This window comes from Salvelinus namaycush, unplaced genomic scaffold (genome assembly GCF_016432855.1).
Source record: "Salvelinus namaycush isolate Seneca unplaced genomic scaffold, SaNama_1.0 Scaffold2338, whole genome shotgun sequence".
Classification (NCBI taxonomy): Eukaryota; Metazoa; Chordata; class Actinopteri; order Salmoniformes; family Salmonidae; genus Salvelinus; species Salvelinus namaycush.
This window is the reverse complement of record NW_024059162.1, coordinates 5,950-31,055: the sequence shown is the minus strand read 5'-3', so window position 1 is coordinate 31,055 and position 25,106 is coordinate 5,950. Positions and strand designations below refer to the sequence as shown.

Genomic DNA, 25,106 nt, shown 5'->3' with positions numbered 1-25,106 from the left:
GTCTGCCCAACGGCGCCTGAACTGCCCGTCTGCCCAACGGCGCCTGAACTGCCCGTCTGCCCAACGCCGTCTGAACTGTCCATCTGCCAAGCGCCGCATGAACTGCCCGTCTGTACTGAGCCTTCAAAGCCGCCCGTCTGCCATGAGCCTGCAAAGCCGCCCGTCTGCCATGAGCCTTCAGAGCCGTCCGCCAGACAGGAGCCGCTAGAGCCTTCCGCCAGACAGGAGCCGCTAGAGCCTTCCGCCAGACAGGAGCAGCCAAAGCCTTCCGCCAGACAGGAGCAGCCAAAGCCTTCCGCCAGACAGGAGCAGCCAGAGCCTTCCGCCAGACAGGATCAGCCAGAGCCTTCCGCCAGCCATGACCAGCCAGAGCCGTCATCCAGCCATGACCAGCCAGAGCCGTCATCCAGCCATGAGCCGTCATCCAACCATGAGCCGTCATCCAGCCATGACCAGCCAGAGCCGTCATCCAGCCATGACCAGCCAGAGCCGTCATCCAGCCATGACCAGCCAGAGCCGTCATCCAGCCATGACCAGCCAGAGCCGTCATCCAGCATTAAGCCATCATCCAGCCAGGATCCGCCAGAGCCAGCCAGCCAGGATCCGTCAGAGCCAGCCAGCCAGGATCCGCCAGAGCCAGCCAGCCAGGATCCGCCAGTCATTCTGGTGTTGCCCCTCATTCTGGTGTTGCCCCTCATTCTGGTGTTGCCCCTCATTCTGGTGTTGCCCCTCATTCTGGTGTTGCCCCTCATTCCGGTGTTGCCCCTCATTCTGGTGTTGCCCCTCATTCTGGTGTTGCCCCTCATTCTGGTGTTGCCCCTCATTCTGGTGTTGCCCCTCATTCCGGTGCTGCTCCTTATCCTGGTGATGCCCCTTAATTTAGGTGGGGTTATTTGGAGGGTGGTCATTGTGAGGGGGATAAAGAAGCAGGGATTTATTATGGTGGGATGGGAACCACGCCCAGAGCCTGAGCCGCCACCGTGGACAGATGCCCACCCAGACCCAGACGTTCCTGACCTGTTTTATGTTATTTTTGTATGTGTTTAGTTGGTCAGGGCGTGAGTTGGGGTGGGCATTCTATGTTTTGTGTTTCTATGTTTAGGTCACTTGTAATTAGCCTTATATGGTTCTCAATCAGGGACAGGTGTTTGACGTTTCCTCTGATTGAGAACCATATATAGGTTGGCTGTTCACACTGTTTGTTTGTGGGTGATTGTCTTCCGTGTCTGTGTATGTGCACCACACGGGACTGTTTCGTTTGTTCGTTCGTTTGATGTAGTCTGTTCCTGTTCGTGAGTTCTTCGTGTAGTTATGTAAGTTCCATGTTCAGGTCTGTCTACGTCGTTTTGTTATTTTGTAAATAAAATAAAGTTTGTTTAGTTTTCGTCTTGTTTAAATAAAAGTCATGTCGTATCACAACGCTGCGTTTTGGTCAAATCCCTACTCCTCCTCTTCGGACGAAGAGGAGGAGGACAACCGTTACAGGTATAGAGGTCCTGGATGGCAGGAAGCTTGGCACCAGGGATGTACTGGGCCGTACGCACTACCCTCTGTAGTACCTTGCGGTCTGATGCCGAGCAGTTGCCATATCAGGCAGTGATGCAACCAATCAGGATCCTCTCGATGGTGCAGCTGAGGATCTGAGGACCCATGCCAAATATTTGCAGTCTCTTGAGGGGGAACAGGTTTGTACTGACCAATGTACATTTTTTCAAATACATGCAACTGAAAAGTTTCATGTTACAACATTTTAATTTGACTTTTTTTTTTTGGACATCAGAGCAATCTGAAGGGAATCATATTTGAGTCAGAAAAGGATGTTCATATGATAGGGAAGATATACACAACCTTGCAGAGAGCCTATACAACTGACAATATAACTGAAAATCTCTTAGAGAAAAAAAAGAAACTATTGGAATCAAGATTTAAAAATAACACATGATGTAGGGAATGTAGGGAACATAACTACTGAAACGACAGTTAACTAAAAATGTACACTTAATCCAGCATAAACTAATGTATAGAATTTATTATACAAGAGAAAATTCAAATTCTACAGCACAACGGCTTCAGTGTAAAACTAACAATGACTCAATAATCCTTCTGGGAATACTATGAAGTGCAAAAGTTGGGCGGAGTTAGAAGGATGGCTGTCAGAAGTATTACAATGCAAATGTACTTTTAATCCATCTGCATATTTCAAGACATGGCATGTAATGTTACGGTGAGATACCCGATGGGTTAGAAGATACTTTTCTTGTCAGTCATCTTGAAAAAAGTGTATACTTAAAAACTGGAAATCAACCTATCCTCCATCGTTAAGACAGTGGAAAGGTCAAATGCATTATTATCTAAAATGTTGAAAGTGCGAAGGAGAGAAACAAAATGGTGCAGTTTGAGGCCATGTGGCGGAGAGTGATGCGGGCGCTGGAGATGGGGGTGTGAGCGGGGGGTCAGGGCAGGTGTGATGTCGTTGAACTGGAGATGGGGGTGTGAAATGGGGGTCTGGTCAGGTGTGATGTCGTTGATCTGGAGATGGGGGTGTGAGCAGGTGGATCTGGGCAGGTGTGATGTCGTTGAACTGGAGATGGGGGTGTGAAATGGGGGTCTGGTCAGGTGTGATGTCGTTGATCTGGAGATGGGGGTGTGAGCAGGTGGATCTGGGCAGGTGTGATGTAGTTAATCTGGAGATCGGGGTGTGAAATGGGGGTCTGGGCAGGTGTGATGTCGTTGATCTGGAGATGGGGGTGTGAGCAGGTGGATCTGGGAAGGTGTGACATCGTTGATGTTTGTGTGCGTCTGTATGCTGTCTATGTGGATGTTTTGTAAAAAATCTTTAAAAAATAAATAAATAATGAAACTGTTCCACGGAAATGTGCATATGATAACTGATCATAACTGGCAAGCATAATTGACATTACCCGATGGGTAAAGCCCCACCTTATCTCAGCTCACTGGTCACCATAGCAGCATCCACTCGTAGCACGCGCTCCAGCAGGTATATCTCACTGGTCATCCCCAAAGCCAATTGCTCCTTCGGTCGTCTTTCCTTCCAGTTCTCTGCTGCCAATGATTGGAACGGACTGCAAAAATCACTGAAGCTGGAGACCCGTATCTCACTCACTAGCTTTAAGCACCAGCTGTCAGAGCAGCTCACAGATCACTGCACCTGTATATAGCCCATCTGTAAATAGCCCATCCAACTACCTCATCCCCATACTGTATTTATTTATTTATCTTGCTCCTTTGCACCCCAGTATTTCTACTTGCACATTAATCTTCTGCACATCTACCATGCCAGTGTATAATTGGTACATTGTAATTACTTCGCCACCATGGCCTATTTATTGCCTTACTCCCTTATCTTACCTCATTTGCACACACTGTATATAGATTTCTTTTGTTCTACTGTATTATTGACTGTATGTTTGTTTATTCCATGTGTAACTCTGTGTTGTTATATGTGTCGAACTGCTGTGCTTATCTTGGCCAGGTCGCAGTTGCAAATGAGAACTTGTTCTAAACTGGCCTACCTGGTTAAAACTTCTCTAGGATAGGGGGCAGCATTTTCACGTTTGGATGAAAAGCATACCCAAATTCAACTGCCAGCTACTCATCCCCAGAAGATGAGGGGCCCCGTGTGGCTCAGTTGGTAGAGCATGGCGCTTGCAACGCCAGGGTTGTGGGTTCGATTCCCACGGGGGGCCAGTACAAAAACAAAAAAAACCAAAAAAAATGAATGTATGTACTTGTAAGTCACTCTGGATAAGAGCGTCTGCTAAATGACTTAAATGTAAGATGAGATATGCATGGTATTAGTAGATTTGTATAGAAAACACTCTGAAGTTTCTAAAACTGTTTCAATCATGTCTGTGAGTATAACAGAATGTATTTAGCAGGCGAAACTCCGAGGACAAACATTCAGATTTTTTTTTTCCCAATGAGTTTTCATTGGGAATCCAGAATTCGAAGGGACCTTCTTGCAGTTCCTACCGCTTCCACTGTATGTCAACAGTCTTTAGAAATTGGTTGAGCGTTTTTCCTTTGTGTAATGAAGAAGTAGCCCTGTTCAGAACGAGGGTCAAGTGAAGTGTACTGTGTAGGCGCATGACCAGAAAGCTAGCTACAGTTTGTTTTAATCCTGTATTGAACACAGATCATCCCGTCTTCAATTTGATCGATTATTTACGTTAAAAAATACCTAAAGTTGTTTTACAAAAGTCGTTTGAAATGTTTTGGCAAAGTTTACAGGTAACCTTTGAGATATTTTGTAATCACGTTGAGCAAGTTGGAACCGGTGTTTTTCTGGATCAAACGCGCCAAATAAATGGACATTTTGGATATATATCGACGGAATTAATCGAACAAAAGAACCATTTGTGATTTTTATGGGACATATTGGAGTGGCAACAACAGAAGCTCGTCAAAGGTAAGGCATGAATTATATTTTTATTTCTACGTCTTGTGTCGCGCCTGCAGGGTTGAAATATGCTTCTCTGTCTTTGTTTACTATGGTGCTATCTTCAGATAATAGCATCGTTTGCTTTCGCCGAAAAGCCTATTTGAATTCTGACATGTTGGCTGGATTCACAACCAGTGTAGCTTTAATTTGGTATATTTCATGTGTGATTTAATGAAAGTTTGAATTTGGCGCTCTGCATTTTCTCTGGCTTTTGGCAGAGTGAGACAGTAGCGTCTCGCCTAAACTCAGATTTTTGGATATAAATTTTAACTTTACTGAACAAAACATACATGTATTGTGTAACATGAAGTCCTATGAGTGTCATCTGATGAAGATCAAAGGTTAGGGATTCATTTTATCTCTATTTCTGCTTTTTGTTAATCCTCTCTTTGGCTGGAAAAATGGCTGTGTTTTTCTGTGTACTGACCTAACATAATCGCAAGGTGTGCTTTCGCCATAAATCATTTTTGAAATCAGACACGGTGGCTGGATTAACGAGAAGTTTATCTTTAAAATGGTGTATAATACTTGTATGTTTGAGGAATTTTAATTATGAGATTTCTGTTGTTTTGAATTTGGCGCCCTGCTGGCTGTTGGTTAGGTGGGACGCTACCGTCCCACATATCCCAGAGAAGTTAAATAAAGGTGAAATAAAAATAAATAAAATAGGAAAAAAAAGTAATATCCCAGTTTACCCTGATTAACTCTTTAGTCATATATTTGGGTCAACACGTCTACATGGTGTGACATTAGGATCGACACGTCTAAATGGTGTGACATTAGGATCGACACGTCTACATGGTGTGACATTAGGATCGACACGTCTAAATGGTGTGACATTAGGATCGACACGTCTAAATGGTGTGACATTAGGATCGACACGTCTAAATGGTGTGACATTAGGATCGACACGTCTAAATGGTGTGACATTAGGATCGACACGTCTAAATGGTGTGACATTAGGATCGACACGTCTAAATGGTGTGACATTAGGATCGACACGTCTAAATGGTGTGACATTAGGATCGACACGTCTAAATGGTGTGACATTAGGATCGACACGTCTAAATGGTGTGACATTAGGATCGACACGTCCAAATGGTGTGACATTAGGATCGACACGTCCAAATGGTGTGACATTAGGATCGACACGTCTAAATGGTGTGACATTAGGATCGACACGTCTAAATGGTGTGACATTAGGATCGACACGTCTAAATGGTGTGACATTAGGATCGACACGTCTAAATGGTGTGACATTAGGATCGACACGTCTAAATGGTGTGACATTAGGATCGACACGTCTAAATGGTGTGACATTAGGATCGACACGTCTAAATGGTGTGACATTAGGATCGACACGTCTAAATGGTGTGACATTAGGATCGACACGTCTAAATGGTGTGACATTAGGATCGACACGTCTACATGGTGTGACATTAGGATCGACACGTCTAAATGGTGTGACATTAGGATCGACACGTCTACATGGTGTGACATTAGGATCGACACGTCTAAATGGTGTGACATTAGGATCGACACGTCTAAATGGTGTGACATTAGGATCGACACGTCTAAATGGTGTGACATTAGGATCGACACGTCTAAATGGTGTGACATTAGGATCGACACGTCTACATGGTGTGACATTAGGATCGACACGTCTAAATGGTGTGACATTAGGATCGACACGTCTACATGGTGTGACATTAGGATCGACACGTCTAAATGGTGTGACATTAGGATCGACACGTCTAAATGGTGTGACATTAGGATCGACACGTCTAAATGGTGTGACATTAGGATCGACACGTCTAAATGGTGTGACATTAGGATCGACACGTCTAAATGGTGTGACATTAGGATCGACACGTCTAAATGGTGTGACATTAGGATCGACACGTCTACATGGTGTGACATTAGGATCGACACGTCTACATGGTGTGACATTAGGATCGACACGTCCAAATGGTGTGACATTAGGATCGACACGTCTAAATGGTGTGACATTAGGATCGACACGTCTAAATGGTGTGACATTAGGATCGACACGTCCAAATGGTGTGACATTAGGATCGACACGTCTAAATGGTGTGACATTAGGATCGACACGTCTAAATGGTGTGACATTAGGATCGACACGTCTAAATGGTGTGACATTAGGATCGACACGTCTAAATGGTGTGACATTAGGATCGACACGTCTAAATGGTGTGACATTAGGATCGACACGTCTAAATGGTGTGACATTAGGATCGACACGTCTAAATGGTGTGACATTAGGATCGACACGTCTAAATGGTGTGACATTAGGATCGACACGTCTAAATGGTGTGACATTAGGATCGACACGTCTAAATGGTGTGACATTAGGATCGACACGTCTAAATGGTGTGACATTAGGATCGACACGTCTAAATGGTGTGACATTAGGAAATCCACATTCGAGGAGTTAAATCGTTTGTTGTCTTCTTTTACAAAATCAGAAGTTATTATCCTGGGTGACCTCAATTACGATTGGGAAATGCAGGCGTCAGACAATCTAAAAGACACGTGTAATGATCTGAACTTAACCCAGCTGGTGACTAAGCCTATACGGCCCAACCCTAGAGATCAACTCTGACTGATCTTATTTTAATGAATACACCAGAGAAATATATTTCTACTGGTGTCTTCGCCCCAAGACACTAGTGACCATTGCCCAGTTGTTTGTGTTAGAGATGTGAGAATACAGACATCTAAGCCTAGTGTCGTCACAAAGAGGAACTTTTTAAAAACTTCAGTGAACAGGCTTTTTTTTTTTTTTTTTACATGATCTTTCTTTCAGTGACCTTGATCAGATTTCAGTCGACCTTGAACTTGATTCAGCTGTGATAATTTTTACAGATGTCTTCAATACTACTTTGGATTATCATTCATGAAAGAGATGATGCTTGGGTCAAGGCCAGGAACACAGACGTAGGCCCCGGACTGGCAAGCTTTTAAACAACTGAGGAGTCATTGTTGTTTAAAACAAATCAAGAAAGGCTAAATCTGATTATGTAACCTCTCTTTCGGATTGTAATGAGAACCCGGCTAAATATCGGAAAACTGTCAAATCCCCCGAAGGTTTCTACTTCCTGTTCTCTGCCACAACAAATTAATTCAGACACTGGCCTCATAACGGAAAACAAATGCCATCATTGATGCATTTAAATCACCCTTTTATCTCTTTGAAAGAACTTCTAAGCCTTTTCACTATGATACTGGGCTGGATGCTGATAGGGGAAACTTGTTGAATGATCACAGAAATGATAGTCAAAGCTTTTCTTTTAGGCTACTTACAGAAAAACAAGTCCTGGATGCTTTGCTAGCAATAGACAACAAGAAATCCACAGGGGCCGACCAATTGGATCCTAGTCTGCTTATTAAAGTGTGCAGTGCCCATCATTGTTGGCTCAATAACCCACATTTATATATTAAACATTGTTATCAGGATATCAGGAAATATTCCATAAGTATGTAAATCTGTTATGCTGCCTCTCCATAAGGGAGGATAGTAGTGTCGTTAATCACTATCACCCCATTTCAAGGCTTCCTGGTCGAGCTAAGATGGTAAACGTACAACTTAGTTCTTTTTAAATCAGAGAAATGTATTTTGAATGCTTTTTTTTTTTAGGCGTTGCCAATGCATCAATATTCAAATAGATATTACATTCTAAAATATGAGAGAATAATGAGGACATTGCCTATAGTTATTGCATATAGTAGTTAGATATACATAGTATTATACACTGCTCAAAAAAATAAAGGGAACACTTAAACAACACAATGTAACTCCAAGTCAATCACACTTCTGTGAAATCAAACTGTCCAATTAGGAAGCAACACTAATTGACAATATATTTCACATGCTGTTGTGCAAATGGAATAGACAACAGGTGGAAATTATAGGCAATTAGCAAGACACCCCCAATAAAGGAGTGGTTCTGCAGGTGGTGACCACAGACCACTTCTCAGTTCCTATGCTTCCTGTCTGATGTTTTGGTCACTTTTGAATGCTGGCGGTGCTCTCACTCTAGTGGTAGCATGAGACGGAGTCTACAACCCACACAAGTGGCTCAGGTAGTGCAGTTCATCCAGGATGGCACATCAATGCGAGCTGTGGCAAAAAGGTTTGCTGTGTCTGTCAGCGTAGTGTCCAGAGCATGGAGGCACTACCAGGAGACAGGCCAGTACATCAGGAGACGTGGAGGAGGCCGTAGGAGGGCAACAACCCAGCAGCAGGACCGCTACCTCCACCTTGGCTTAATCTCACTTGGTGTTATGGTGAGAATGCACCAAAAAGCAGCTTCCTTTTGTAGTGAAGGATTTGAAGCCAAGTTGAAGCCGACAGCCGTTTTCATCCCCATAATAACCGAACGTGGTTTTACCGCAACAGAGGAGCACAAAAGCCCTTCAATTGAAACGGCGGGAAACAAACTAAAGTGGCCACATCTATCACAAAAACAGCTAAAACATTTAATCATAGATAATTATAAGGGAGCTGGAGAACTTATAAATTGGCAACAATAATTACAAGGAATTATCAAGCACCAAATTGAGGAAATGTCTTATTTTCAAGTAGGCCTATTCAAGTACTTGAATTTATGCGCTCCAAATTCAAGTTCAAGTATGCTACTTCAAGCCCCTGGTATTGTTCAAAATTGCAGGTGTATCAGATGACAGTCCTCATGTTATTTCATGACCAGGTCCCATCATGATGACGCCATCTAAGCTGTCATTTGTTGTCATTATATCCAGAATAATGAATAAGAATAGCGTTGGTTGTTAACCAATAGTCTATTCTACACAATTGCGCACTGTGTCCAATCTGAGGCACAAAAACAACATGAAAAAATGAGCTCATTACCTTGATGCTTTCTCTGTTAAATCTACTGAAACCCTGCTGTCAATGAAGCTGACTACAACAGATGATCAACATCCATTCACTAGGGATATTAGATCCAACATGGATCCAGACACTACTGTCTTCACCAGCGTAACGAATGAGACAACACAATATCACTAGGGATATTCGATCCAACATGGACCCAGACACTACTGTCTTCACCAGCGTAACGAATGAGACAACACAATATCACTAGGGATATTAGATCCAACATGGATCCAGACACTACTGTCTTCACCAGCGTAACGAATGAGACAACACAATATCACTAGGGATATTCGATCCAACATGGACCCAGACACTACTGTCTTCACCAGCGTAACGAATGAGACAACACAATATCACTAGGGATATTAGATCCAACATGGACCCAGACACTACTGTCTTCACCAGCATAACGAATGAGACAACACAATATCACTAGGGATATTCGATCCAACATGGACCCAGACACTACTGTCTTCACCAGCGTAACGAATGAGACAACACAATATCACTAGGGATATTCGATCCAACATGGACCCAGACACTACTGTCTTCACCAGCGTAACGAATGAGACAACACAATATCACTAGGGATATTCGATCCAACATGGACCCAGACACTACTGTCTTCACCAGTGTAACGAATGAGACAACACAATATCACTAGGGATATTCGATCCAACATGGACCCAGACACTACTGTCTTCACCAGCGTAACGAATGAGACAACACAATATCACTAGGGATATTAGATCCAACATGAACCCAGACACTACTGTCTTCACCAGCGTAACGAATGAGACAACACAATATCACTAGGGATATTAGATCCAACATGAACCCAGACACTACTGTCTTCACCAGCGTAACGAATGAGACAACACAATATCACTAGGGATATTCGATCCAACATGGACCCAGACACTACTGTCTTCACCAGCGTAACGAATGAGACAACACAATATCACTAGGGATATTAGATCCAACATGGACCCAGACACTACTGTCTTCACCAGCGTAATGAATGAGACAACACAATATCACTAGGGATATTAGATCCAACATGGACCCAGACACTACTGTCTTCACCAGCGTAACGAATGAGACAACACAATATCACTAGGGATATTAGATCCAATATGGACCCAGACACTACTGTCTTCACCAGCGTAACGAATGAGACAACAAAATATCACTAGGGATATTAGATCCAACATGGACCCAGACACTACGGTCTTCACCAGCGTAACGAATGAGACAACACAATATCACTAGGGATATTAGATCCAATATGGATCCAGACACTACTGTCTTCACCAGCGTAACGAATGAGACAACACAATATCACTAGGGATATTAGATCCAACATGGACCCAGACACTACTGTCTTCACCAGCGTAACGAATGAGACAACACAATATCACTAGGGATATTAGATCCAACATGGACCCAGACACTACTGTCTTCACCAGCGTAACGAATGAGACAACACAATATCACTAGGGATATTAGATCCAACATGGACCCAGACACTACTGTCTTCACCAGCGTAACGAATGAGACAACACAATATCACTAGGGATATTAGATCCAACATGGACCCAGACACTACTGTCTTCACCAGCGTCACGAATGAGACAACACAATATCACTAGGGATATTAGATCCAACATGGACCCAGACACTACTGTCTTCACCAGCGTAACGAATGAGACAACACAATATCACTAGGGATATTAGATCCAACATGGACCCAGACACTACTGTCTTCACCAGCGTCACGAATGAGACAACACAATATCACTAGGGATATTAGATCCAACATGGACCCAGACACTACTGTCTTCACCAGCGTAACGAATGAGACAACACAATATCACTAGGGATATTAGATCCAATATGGATCCAGACACTACTGTCTTCACCAGCGTAACGAATGAGACAACACAATATCACTAGGGATATTAGATCCAACATGGACCCAGACACTACTGTCTTCACCAGCGTAACGAATGAGACAACACAATATCACTAGGGATATTAGATCCAATATGGATCCAGACACTACTGTCTTCACCAGCGTAACGAATGAGACAACACAATATCACTAGGGATATTAGATCCAACATGGACCCAGACACTACTGTCTTCACCAGCGTAACGAATGAGACAACACAATATCACTAGGGATATTAGATCCAACATGAACCCAGACACTACTGTCTTCACCAGCGTAACGAATGAGACAACACAATATCACTAGGGATATTAGATCCAATATGGATCCAGACACTACTGTCTTCACCAGCGTAACGAATGAGACAACACAATATCACTAGGGATATTAGATCCAACATGGACCCAGACACTACTGTCTTCACCAGCGTAACGAATGAGACAACACAATATCACTAGGGATATTAGATCCAACATGGACCCAGACACTACTGTCTTCACCAGCGTAACGAATGAGACAACACAATATCACTAGGGATATTAGATCCAACATGGACCCAGACACTACTGTCTTCACCAGCGTAACGAATGAGACAACACAATATCACTAGGGATATTAGATCCAATATGGACCCAGACACTACTGTCTTCACCAGCGTAACGAATGAGACAACACAATATCACTAGGGATATTAGATCCAACATGAACCCAGACACTACTGTCTTCACCAGCGTAACGAATGAGACAACACAATATCACTAGGGATATTAGATCCAATATGGACCCAGACACTACTGTCTTCACCAGCGTAACGAATGAGACAACACAATATCACTAGGGATATTAGATCCAACATGAACCCAGACACTACTGTCTTCACCAGCGTAACGAATGAGACAACACAATATCACTAGGGATATTAGATCCAACATGGACCCAGACACTACTGTCTTCACCAGCGTAACGAATGAGACAACACAATATCACTAGGGATATTAGATCCAACATGGACCCAGACACTACTGTCTTCACCAGCGTAACGAATGAGACAACACAATATCACTAGGGATATTAGATCCAATATGGATCCAGACACTACTGTCTTCACCAGCGTAACGAATGAGACAACACAATATCACTAGGGATATTAGATCCAACATGGACCCAGACACTACTGTCTTCACCAGCGTAACGAATGAGACAACACAATATCACTAGGGATATTAGATCCAATATGGACCCAGACACTACTGTCTTCACCAGCGTAACGAATGAGACAACACAATATCACTAGGGATATTAGATCCAATATGGATCCAGACACTACTGTCTTCACCAGCGTAACGAATGAGACAACACAATATCACTAGGGATATTAGATCCAACATGAACCCAGACACTACTGTCTTCACCAGCGTAACGAATGAGACAACACAATATCACTAGGGATATTCGATCCAACATGGACCCAGACACTACTGTGTTCACCAGCGTAACGAATGAGACAACACAATATCACTAGGGATATTAGATCCAACATGGACCCAGACACTACTGTCTTCACCAGCGTAACGAATGAGACAACACAATATCACTAGGGATATTAGATCCAACATGGACCCAGACACTACTGTCTTCACCAGCGTAACGAATGAGACAACACAATATCACTAGGGATATTAGATCCAATATGGATCCAGACACTACTGTCTTCACCAGCGTAACGAATGAGACAACACAATATCACTAGGGATATTAGATCCAACATGGATCCAGACACTACTGTCTTCACCAGCGTAACGAATGAGACAACACAATATCACTAGGGATATTAGATCCAACATGGACCCAGACACTACTGTCTTCACCAGCGTAACGAATGAGACAACACAATATCACTAGGGATATTAGATCCAACATGGACCCAGACACTACTGTCTTCACCAGCGTAACGAATGAGACAACACAATATCACTAGGGATATTAGATCCAACATGGACCCAGACACTACTGTCTTCACCAGCGTAACGAATGAGACAACACAATATCACTAGGGATATTAGATCCAATATGGATCCAGACACTACTGTCTTCACCAGTGTAACGAATGAGACAACACAATATCACTAGGGATATTAGATCCAACATGGACCCAGACACTACTGTTGACACTACTGTTGTCACGAACCGCTACTGATGTGCACTAAGGCAACTATACATAGACAAGATCCCACAACACAAATGAGGAAAATGGCTGCCTAAATATGATCCCCAATCAGAGACAACGATAAACAGCTGTCTCTGATTGGGAACCATATCAGGCCAACATAGACATACAAAAAACCCCTAGACATACAACAACTAGAGTACCCACCCTAGTCACACCCTGACCTAATCAAAATATATAGAAAAACAGAGATATCTAAGGTCAGGGCGTGACTACTGTCTTCACCAGCGTCACGAATGAGACAACACAATATTCTGGACAATCTTCGGGAAGACCTTTTTTTCCCAGTACTTGCTCTGTTATTTGCATCACATGTGCTATCACATCAGCTGTTGTTGTCAATCCATACACCATCACATCAGCTGTCGTTGTCATTCCATACACCATCACAACAGCTGTCGTTGTCATTCCATACACCATCACATCAGCTGTCGTTGTCATTCCATACACCATCACAACAGCTGTCGTTGTCATTCCATACACCATCACAACAGCTGTCGTTGTCATTCCATACACCATCACAACAGCTGTTGTTGTCATTCCATACACCATCACAACAGCTGTTGTTGTCATTCCATACACCATCACAACAGCTGTTGTTGTCATTCCATACACCATCACATCAGCTGTCGTTGTCATTCCATACACCATCACAACAGCTGTCGTTGTCATTCCATACACCATCACAACAGCTGTCGTTGTCATTCCATACACCATCACAACAGCTGTCGTTGTCATTCCATACACCATCACAACAGCTGTCGTTGTCATTCCATACACCATCACAACAGCTGTTGTTGTCATTCCATACACCATCACAACAGCTGTTGTTGTCATTCCATACACCATCACAACAGCTGTTGTTGTCATTCCATACACCATCACATCAGCTGTTGTTGTCATTCCATACACCATCACATCAGCTGTTGTTGTCATTCCATACACCATCACATCAGCTGTTGTTGTCATTCCATACACCATCACAACAGCTGTTGTTGTCATTCCATACACCATCACAACAGCTGTTGTTGTCATTCCATACACCATCACAACAGCTGTTGTTGTCATTCCATACACCATCACAACAGCTGTTGTTGTCATTCCATACACCATCACAACAGCTGTTGTTGTCATTCCATACACCATCACATCAGCTGTTGTTGTCATTCCATACACCATCACAACAGCTGTTGTTGTCATTCCATACACCATCACAACAGCTGTTGTTGTCATTCCATACACCATCACAACAGCTGTTGTTGTCATTCCATACACCATCACATCAGCTGTTGTTGTCATTCCATACACCATCACATCAGCTGTTGTTGTCATTGCATACACCATCACATCAGCTGTTGTTGTCATTCCATACACCATCACATCAGATGTTGTTGTCAATCCATACACCATCACAACAGCTGTTGTTGTCATTCCATACACCATCACATCAGATGTTGTTGTCATTCATACACCATCACATCAGCTGTTGTTGTCATTCATACACCATCACAACCAGCTGTTCGTCACTTGACTGTCATTCAGAAAATTCCTAGATCAGAGGATGATGTGTGAAAATTTCAAGGTGTAACTAATCAACTGGACACCAAATGCACATCCAACAAGTGTTATGCACAAGTATTGATGGACCACGCTAATTACCGTATCGATTTAGGTTTTAAGTATCAAGGTAATCTGACTCGGTTAGAAGCACTCGATTTTGCAGTTGCATTTATTATTTAGGATTTGTGCGATTTGTCAATACCAGGGGCTTGAAGTAGCCTACTTGAACTTGAATTTGGAGCTCAGAAATTCAAGTACTTGAATAGGCCTACTTGAAAACTGTTTACACCCCCGTAACATAAGGAGACATTTGAAATACTGTCCGACAGCAAGTTCAATGTTTAATTTAACGGATGAATATGTGAAAGACTGAAGGACAGAAAAGGCATGTTATGACAGATTTGTCTAAAATCATGTGACAAGACACCAATCGTGATAAAGGGTTTTAAACAGGTTTTAAATCAACTCGTGAATTGTATTGAATATAGCCATGATCCCCCCTTATATCTTCATGTAATAAAATGAAAAACAAAATGGCAGATTATTATCAATGACTTATCAACAGCTGTAACAAGTTGTCCAGTGTAGGAAATCCCCACTGGTGCCCTAGCTTATAGAAAGACCCCTTTACATTGACCGCCACCTCCATCAATGAATAAAAAGCATCGATGGGATTTTTTATCTCATTTTGGACGGCAACCGTTTTATTTATCGGCTTTCCATTATACATTTTTTTTAGCCGGTTAACAGAAACCCTGACACAAACACACTCCCATGACATCACACACGTCTCCTGTGACATCGCACACGTCTCCCATGACATCGCACGTCTCCCATGACATCGCACACGTCTCCCGTGACATCGCACACGTCTCCCGTGACATCACACACGTCTCCCGTGACATCGCACACCTCTCCCATGACCTCACACGTCTCCCATGACATCGCACACGTCTCCCATGACATCGCACACCTCTCCCATGACCTCACACGTCTCCCATGACATCACACACGTCGCCCATGACATCGCACACGTCTCCCATGACATCGCACACCTCTCCCATGACCTCACACGTCTCCCATGACATCACACACGTCGCCCATGACATCGCACACCTCTCCCATGACCTCACACGTCTCCCATGACATCGCACACGTCTCCCGTGACATCGCACACGTCTCCCGTGACATCGCACACGTCTCCCGTGACATCGCACACGTCTCCCGTGACATCACACGTCTCCCGTGACATCGCACGTCTCCCGTGACATCACACGTCTCCCATGACATCACACACGTCGCCCATGACATCGCACACCTCTCCCATGACCTCACACGTCTCCCGTGACATCACACACGTCTCCCGTGACATCGCACACCTCTCCCATGACCTCACACGTCTCCCATGACATCGCACACGTCTCCCATGACATCGCACACCTCTCCCATGACCTCACACGTCTCCCATGACATCACACACGTCGCCCATGACATCGCACACGTCTCCCATGACATCGCACACCTCTCCCATGACCTCACACGTCTCCCATGACATCACACACGTCGCCCATGACATCGCACACCTCTCCCATGACCTCACACGTCTCCCATGACATCGCACACGTCTCCCGTGACATCGCACACGTCTCCCGTGACATCGCACACGTCTCCCGTGACATCGCACACGTCTCCCGTGACATCGCACACGTCTCCCGTGACATCACACGTCTCCCGTGACATCGCACGTCTCCCATGACATCACACGTCTCCCATGACATCACACACGTCGCCCATGACATCGCACACCTCTCCCATGACCTCACACGTCTCCCATGACATCACACACGTCGCCCATGACATCGCACACCTCTCCCGTGACCTCACACGTCTCCCATGACCTCACACGCGTCGCCCATGACATCGCACACCTCTCCCATGACCTCACACGTCTCCCATGACATCACACACGTCGCCCATGACATCACACGCGTCGCCCATGACATCACACGCGTCGCCCATGACATCACACGCGTCGCCCATGACATCACACGCGTCGCCCATGACATCACACGAGTCGCCCATGACATCGCACACCTCTCCCATGACCTCACACGTCTCCCGTGACCTCACACGTCTCCCGTGACATCGCACACGTCTCCCGTGACATCGCACACGTCTCCCGTGACATCACACGTCTCCCGTGACATCGCACACGTCTCCCGTGACATCGCACACGTCGCCCATGACATCGCACACCTCTCCCGTGACCTCACACGTCTCCCATGACCTCACACGCGTCGCCCATGACATCGCACACCTCTCCCATGACCTCACACGTCTCCCATGACATCACACACGTCGCCCATGACATCACACGCGTCGCCCATGACATCACACGCGTCGCCCATGACATCACACGCGTCGCCCATGACATCACACGCGTCGCCCATGACATCACACGAGTCGCCCATGACATCGCACACCTCTCCCATGACCTCACACGTCTCCCGTGACCTCACACGTCTCCCGTGACATCGCACACGTCTCCCGTGACATCGCACACGTCTCCCGTGACATCGCACACGTCTCCCGTGACATCACACGTCTCCCGTGACATCGCACACGTCTCCCGTGACATCGCACATGTCTCCCGTGACATCGCACACGTCTCCCGTGACATCACACGTCTCCCGTGACATCGCACACGTCTCCCGTGACATCGCACACGTCTCCCGTGACATCACACGTCTCCCGTGACATCGCACACGTCTCCCGTGACATCGCACACGTCTCCCGTGACATCGCACGTGTCTTCCGTGACATCGCACGTCTCCCGTGACATCGCACGTCTCCCATGACATCGCACGTCTCCCATGACATCGCACGTCTCCCATGACATCACACGTCTCCCATGACATCACACGTCTCCCATGACATCACACGTCTCCCATGACATCACACGCGTCGCCCATGACATCACACGCGTCGCCCATGACCTCACACGTCGCCCATGACCTCACACGTTTCCCATGACATCACACACGTCGCCCATGACCTCACACGTCGCCCATGACCTCACACGTCGCCCATGACCTCACACGTTTCCCATGACATCACACACGTCGCCCATGACCTCACACACGTCGCCCATGACCTCACACACGTCGCCCATGACATCACACGTCGCCAATGACCTCACACACGTCGCCAATGACCTCACACACGTCGCCCATGACATCACACGTCGCCAATGACCTCACACACGTCGCCAATGACCTCACACACGTCGCCCATGACCTCACACACGTCGCCCATGACATCACACACGTCGCCCATGACCTCACACGTCGCCAATGACATCACACACGTCGCCCATGACCTCACACACGTCGCCCATGACAATCACACACATCGCCAATGACCTCACACACATCGCCCATAATACAGTTAAACCAATAGAAACTGCAGTAACAAATCCTGTGGATTCATTCAAGGGCACTGCTTTAAGGACGTCTCAGATCTGCATAGTCGACCTCAGCATAATGCTGATTTAAGTAGCTATGAGAAACATCCCTTCTGTGTTTAAATACTCGCCTACTCAAGATGATACCTGATATGAATTAAAATGACAAAACATTGGGCTCACACAGAGAAATATACATTTGAACAAACTCTTCAGTATTTCCACTACTGTACCTGGTATCACTGGTGGCTGAGAGAAGAGAACCCTGCCAGTACTGTAGTGTAGCTAATGCCTGTTCAAACACTCCCCTCTAGTGGACATATGGGGAACAGTCTCGTCTACCAGCTGTTTACAGTTTTTTTCCAACTGCTTGCACACGTTTTCAAAACGGTCTCCTTTTCTCAAAACTCTACGCACAAAATGCCTCACATCTCCTTCAAAATGTAACACTGCATTCAAAATACCAATAAACACATGTCAGAATGAAGCATTTGCATCAAATGGCAAACACTGCTTTCATAATAGTACATTTTTGGATATACCATGTAAACACTGTTGTTCTAAATCTAAAGCTCTTTGGTCTTCCATAGGCTTATATCTACATTTCAATACAATGTTCTACAGTGAAAGTAATCTGCTGAGAGGGGTAACAAGTACACTGTGAACACCAATGCAATGTAGAAACAGAAAATATTTATTAGGCCAAACATTACTGTTGTATACAGTAGCATACAACAAAACCATAAACATATGTAAACCAAAAGTATATTCTTTAGAATACAGTAAAGAACACAATTGTGTGTGTGGGGTCCCGGGGGGGCAGTCCAGGAATTGGTAGGGGGGGGGGGGCAGTCACCAGTGCTAAGCTACGCTTCATCTCTTCTCCGGCCTGGGTCTGGCCACAATACTTCATCCTCATCACAAGATACTTCCCTCGATGTTTGGCAAGAGAAAACGTATCTCCTAGCATGGCGTATCCAACCTTGGACAGAGGCAACCTCTATGTCCCCACATGCGTCCTCCATTGCCTGGAGAAGCGGCATGGGGTTGGCGATCATACACTTTCCAGCGCCAGGCTGAGAAGAATTCCTCTATGGGATTTAGAAAAGGTGAATATGTGGGTAGGTACAAAACTACAAATTGTGGATGGGTGGCAAACCAGTTTTGGACCAGAACAGCCCGGTGAAAACTAACATTGTCCCATAAAACCACAAATCTAGCAGGCTCCTGATCTGGATCAGGGACAAGCATTGTGTAAATTGCATCCAGAAAAGTGAGCATATGGCCGGTGTTGTACGGACCCAGTGTGGCATTTGTGATGGAGGACCCCGTTTTGAGTGATGGCAGCACACAGTTATATTACCCCCACGCTGTCCAGGGACATTGGTAATTGCCCTCTGTCATTTCTTCCGCGGCGCCTGGTTTTGGTGAAGTTGAAGCCGACCTCATCCACATAAATAAATGAATGGCGAATTACATGGGCATCCAGCTCCAATACTCTCTGTAACAGACAAAAGGATATACAGATGAGTAAATATGGTATGTCTGAAGTACTGGAAGTAGTGTTGCATACATACCTCTACAAAGGCATCTCGCATATTCTTGACTCTGTCAGAGTTTCTCTCAAATGGCACCTTGTAAAGTTGTTTCATCGTCACTCGGTGCCGTTGGATGATGCGTTGTATGGTCGACAGGCTTACAGCATTGATGTTGTTAAATATGGTGTCATTATTCAAGATATGCTCTCTTATCTCTCGAATCCTAATTGCATTGTTGGCCAAAACCATATTTATAATTGCAGTCTCTCGTACATCTGTAAACAAGCGTCCTCGTCCTCCATGATGTCTTTGCCTTTCCACTCTGTACAGAATTCAAACACAGTATGTGTTCAGCATAGGAACTGTGAACAATGTACAAACAAATGTAGTACAGCATGATAACCAACCTCATTCATTCAATGCAGTGCAGTAAATGGATGGCTTAGAGTTACAAATGTTTATGCAATACTATGCAGTCATACGTATTTTACAGTACGTTACTGTAATGCTAAAATAGTCATTAGATAGTTGCATACCTGTTCTCAATTCTGAAGGTTCGAAATATGGACGCCACTGTAAATCGACTCAAGTCGGGCTGGACTCTCAGTCCAGCCTCTCTCATGGTCAAACCGTGGTTCATCACATGATCAACACGTGTTGCCCTAATCTCATCAGATGGCTCTCCTTCCTTCTCTTCTTTGCCCTCGTCCTCTTCTTCCTCTTTCTCTCCCTCCTACTCCTCTTGCTCTCTGTCCATTGTTGGCATCCATTGTTCAAAACAGGTCATCTGACCTTTGACCTATTTATAGGCCTATACTACAGTAAAGCAGTGATTGGTTAGTGATCAGTTAAGCTATTAGTGTTTGCACATGTGAGGAGTGTGTGTGTGACCTGGTGAATAAGTGTAGCATTTTGATTGGTTGTGTTTGGAAAAGGAAAGTAAGTCACTTCCTGTTAAATTTTTGTGTTTTAGTTAGAGAATTGTGTGTAGTGTTTTGAAAAAAGTGTTTTATGCAATTGACAACTGAGTCAAAGGCTGAGAAATAGCTTATGGTTTTGGATATTTGGTGTGTAGTTTTGCACTTTGAGTGAGAGGTTTCAAAAATCGTGTGACATGAAAAGATTTTGTGTGTAAGCAGTTGGAAAAAAACTGTAATTAACCGGTTGTGGTCCAAGGACACTGCGAGGTACAGTACCAGTCAGAAGTTTGGACACTCCTACTCATTCAAGGGGTTTTCTTTAGTTGGACTATTTTCTACATTGTAGAATAATAGTGAAGACATCAAAACTTTGAAATAACACATATGGAATCATGTAGTAACCAAAAAAGTGTTAAACAAATCAACGTTTATTTTATATTTGAGATTCTTCAAAGTAGCCACCCTTTGCCTTGATGACAGCTTTGCACACTCTTGACATTCTCTCAACCAGCTTCATGAGGTCGTCACCTGGAATGCATTTCAATTAACAGGTGTTGCCTTGTTAAAATATAATTTGTGGAAATTCTTTCCGTCTTAATGCGTTTGAGCCAATCAGTTGTGTTGTGACAAGGAAGGGGTGGTATACAGAAGACAGCCCTATTTGGTAAAAGACCAAGTCCATATTATGGCAAGAACAGCTCAAATAAGCAAAGAGAAACACAGTCCATCATTACTTGAAGGTCAGTCAATCCTGAACACACAAATTTCAAGAACTTTGAAAGTTTCTTCAAGTTCAGTCGCAAAAACCATCAAGCTCTGTGATGGAACTGGCTCTCATGAGGACCGCCACAGGAAAGGAAGACCCAGAGTTACCACTGCTGCAGAGGAGAAGTTCATTAGAGTTACCAGCCTCAGAAACTGCAGCCCAAATAAAGTAACAGACACATCTCAACATCAACTGTTCAGAGGAGACTGCGTGAATCAGGCCTTCAAGGTCAACTTGCTGCAAAGAAACCACTACTAAAGGACACCAATAATAAGAAGAGACTTGCTTGGGCCAAGAAACACGAGCAATGGACATTCGACCGTTGGAAATCTGTCCTCTGGTCTGATGAGTCCAAATTGGAGATGTTTGGTTCCAACCGCCGTGTCTTTGTGAGACGCAGCGTAGGTGAACGGATGATCTCCGCATTTGTGGTTCCCACCGTGAAGCATGGAGGAGGTGGTGGTGCTTTGCTGGTGACAATGTCAGTGATTCATTTAGAATTAAAAAGGCACATTTAACCAGCATGGCTACCACCTCCAGGCTGTGTAAGGGCTATTTGACCAAGAAGGAGAGTGATGAAGTGCTGCATCAGATGACCTGCCCTCCAAAATCACCCGACCTCAACCCAATTGAGATGGTTTGGATGAGTTGGACCGCAGAGTGAAGGAAAAGCAGCCAACAAGTGCTCAGCATTTGCCGGAACTCCTTCAAGACTGTTGGAAAAACATTCCAGGTGAAGCTAGTTGAGAGAATGCTAAGAATGTGCAAAACTGCATCCATAGATAGGAGTAAGAAGTCCAGGAAACGACAGAGCGAGATCACTTGTTAGATATTGTCGGAACTAGAAGCACAAGCATTTCGCTACACTCGCATTAACATCTGCTAACCATGTGTATGCGACAAATAACATTTGATTTGATTTGAAAAGGTGCCCGCGATACGGTGTGACTCACTACAGTAAATAACTAGCAAAATAACATATCTTCATAATAACTAAATGGAACACAAAAGTACTCAATCAACATGATAAAACACAGCAAACAGATCACATAGAAGGCACAGTGTGTGGGTATAGGTGGACGTATTGTGATGGAAGGTGTGGTGTGTGTTTTTTGATGTTTGGAAAAGTGTGGCGTTGAGTGACTGAGAAAGGAAATGGTTGCATATCCCAGAACCAATGTGTGTCTGTGAGCAGGGGTTGTGAGAGAGAGAAAGCTTTCAATTTTGTGCAGATATGGCATATATAAATGATACATATAGTCCCCATCTAGATTCTGAGCCTGCCTGGCAGGGTTGGTCCTGCAAAGCCCCCTAAAGGGAGAGCATAATATACAAGGACATTCTCAAAGCTGCTAATGAGAACCTTGATGTACCTAGCCGGTGGGGATTCCGGTGTGGTGCCCCCACCCAGGCAGTGGCAGTGCTGGCAACGCTAGCTGCAGTAACCCATGGGGAGGGGGTCACACTCTGACAATCAGAAAAGGGAGTATATTATTGTGGCCCTGGTGGCACATAATCATCAAAGGTCTGATTGCACTGATGCTTGGAGAAATGGTCACAACGGGGGGACCAGCGTGTGGGTGTTTCAGGGGAAAGATCTGATCTCCATCACCTAGGACTTGACAATGGTTAATCAAATCTCACATTTTGGCTCAATCTTTCATGCTTTCTCAAACAGCTGTAACTGTATTCATAAATCAGGACATTTTCTTAAGGCTCTGGGATGTAACAACCGTTGAGCATCTGAGCTTATGGTTGAATGTGGGGGAAAGGGGTGGGGTGTGTGTCTGTCTGTGTGTGTGTGTCTACCCCCCCCCCCCCCCACACACACACACAATGTTATGTTAGGTACAACATAGGAGGAATCACAATAATTGTTTGCAAAAATAATAATGCAAAAATGTACAAAAAAATAATACAAAAATGTAATGCAATAATCCTGGTTATAGGTACCAATCCTTTGCACTGCCAACATTATTACGCATATTAATCGTTAATGATGGAAATTAAGATAGAATGTATACACTACCATTCAAAAGTTTGGGGTCACTTCGAAATGTCCTTGATTTTGAAAGAAAAGCACATTTTTGGTCCATTAAAATAACACAACATTGATCAGAAATACAGTGTAGACATTGTTAATGCTGTAAATGACTATAGTAGCTGGAAACGGCAGATTTTTTATGGAATATCTACATAGGCGTACAGAGGCCCATAATCAGCAACCATCACTCCTGTGTTCCAATGGCACGTTGTACTGGCTAATACAAGTGATTAAAGCAGCAATAAAAACATCCTTCTTTAGACTAGTTGAGTATCTGGAGAATCAGCATTTTGTGGGTTCAATTACAGGCTCAAAATGGCCAGAAACAAATAACTTTCTTCTGAAGCTAGTCAGTCTATTCTTGTTCTGAGAAATGAAGGCTATTCCATGTGAGAAATTGCCAAAAAACTGAAGATCTTGTACCATTCTGTGTATTACTCCCTTCACAGAACAGCGCAAACTGTCTCTAATGTGTGTCTCTAATGAGAGACAGTTTGAGAGACACAGAACACATCTCCTTCCTGAGCGGTATGACGGCTGCGTGGTCCCATGGTGTTTATACTTGCGTACTATTGTTTGTACCACGTTGTACACAATGAACGTGGTACCTTCAGGCGTTTGGAAATTGCTCCCAAGGATGAACCAGACTTGTGGAGGTCTACAATTTTTTTCTGAGGTCCTGGCTGATTTCTTTTGATTTTCCCATGATGTCAAGCAAAGAGGCACTGAGTTTGAAGGTAGGCCTTGAAATACATCCACAGGTACACCTCCAATTGACTCAAATTATGTCAATTAGTCTATCAGAAGCTTCTAAAGCCATGACATAATTTTCTGGAATTTTCCAAGCTGTTTAAAGGCACAGTCAACTTAGTGTATGTAAACTTCTGACCCACTGGAATTGTGATACAGTGAATTATAAGTGAAATAATCTGTCTGTAAACAATTGTTGGAAAAATTACTTGTGTCGTGCACAAAGTAGATGTCCTAACCGACTTGCCAAAACTATCGTTTGTTAACAAGAAATGTGTGGAGTGGTTGAAAAATGAGTTTTAAATGACGCTAACCTAAGTGTATGTAAACTACTATGACTACAACTGTACATGATCAAATACACATTTAACCCTAATAACTACCGTGGGACATGCATCAACAGCAACCTTGGGAAAATCCTCTGCATTATCATCGTACATTTCCTCAGTGAAAATAATGTACTGAGTAAATGTCAAATTGGCTATTTACCAAATTAGCGTATGA

At 44.2% G+C, this 25,106-nt stretch overlaps 1 non-coding gene across 1 annotated transcript; it reads left to right on the top strand.

Moving 5' to 3' along the window:
* The first annotated feature begins 3,632 nt into the window (after positions 1-3,632).
* Positions 3,633-3,708, top strand: trnaa-ugc. Its single transcript has one exon. It is a non-coding gene; the product is annotated as a tRNA-Ala (tRNA).
* The last annotated feature ends 21,398 nt before the right edge of the window (positions 3,709-25,106 follow it).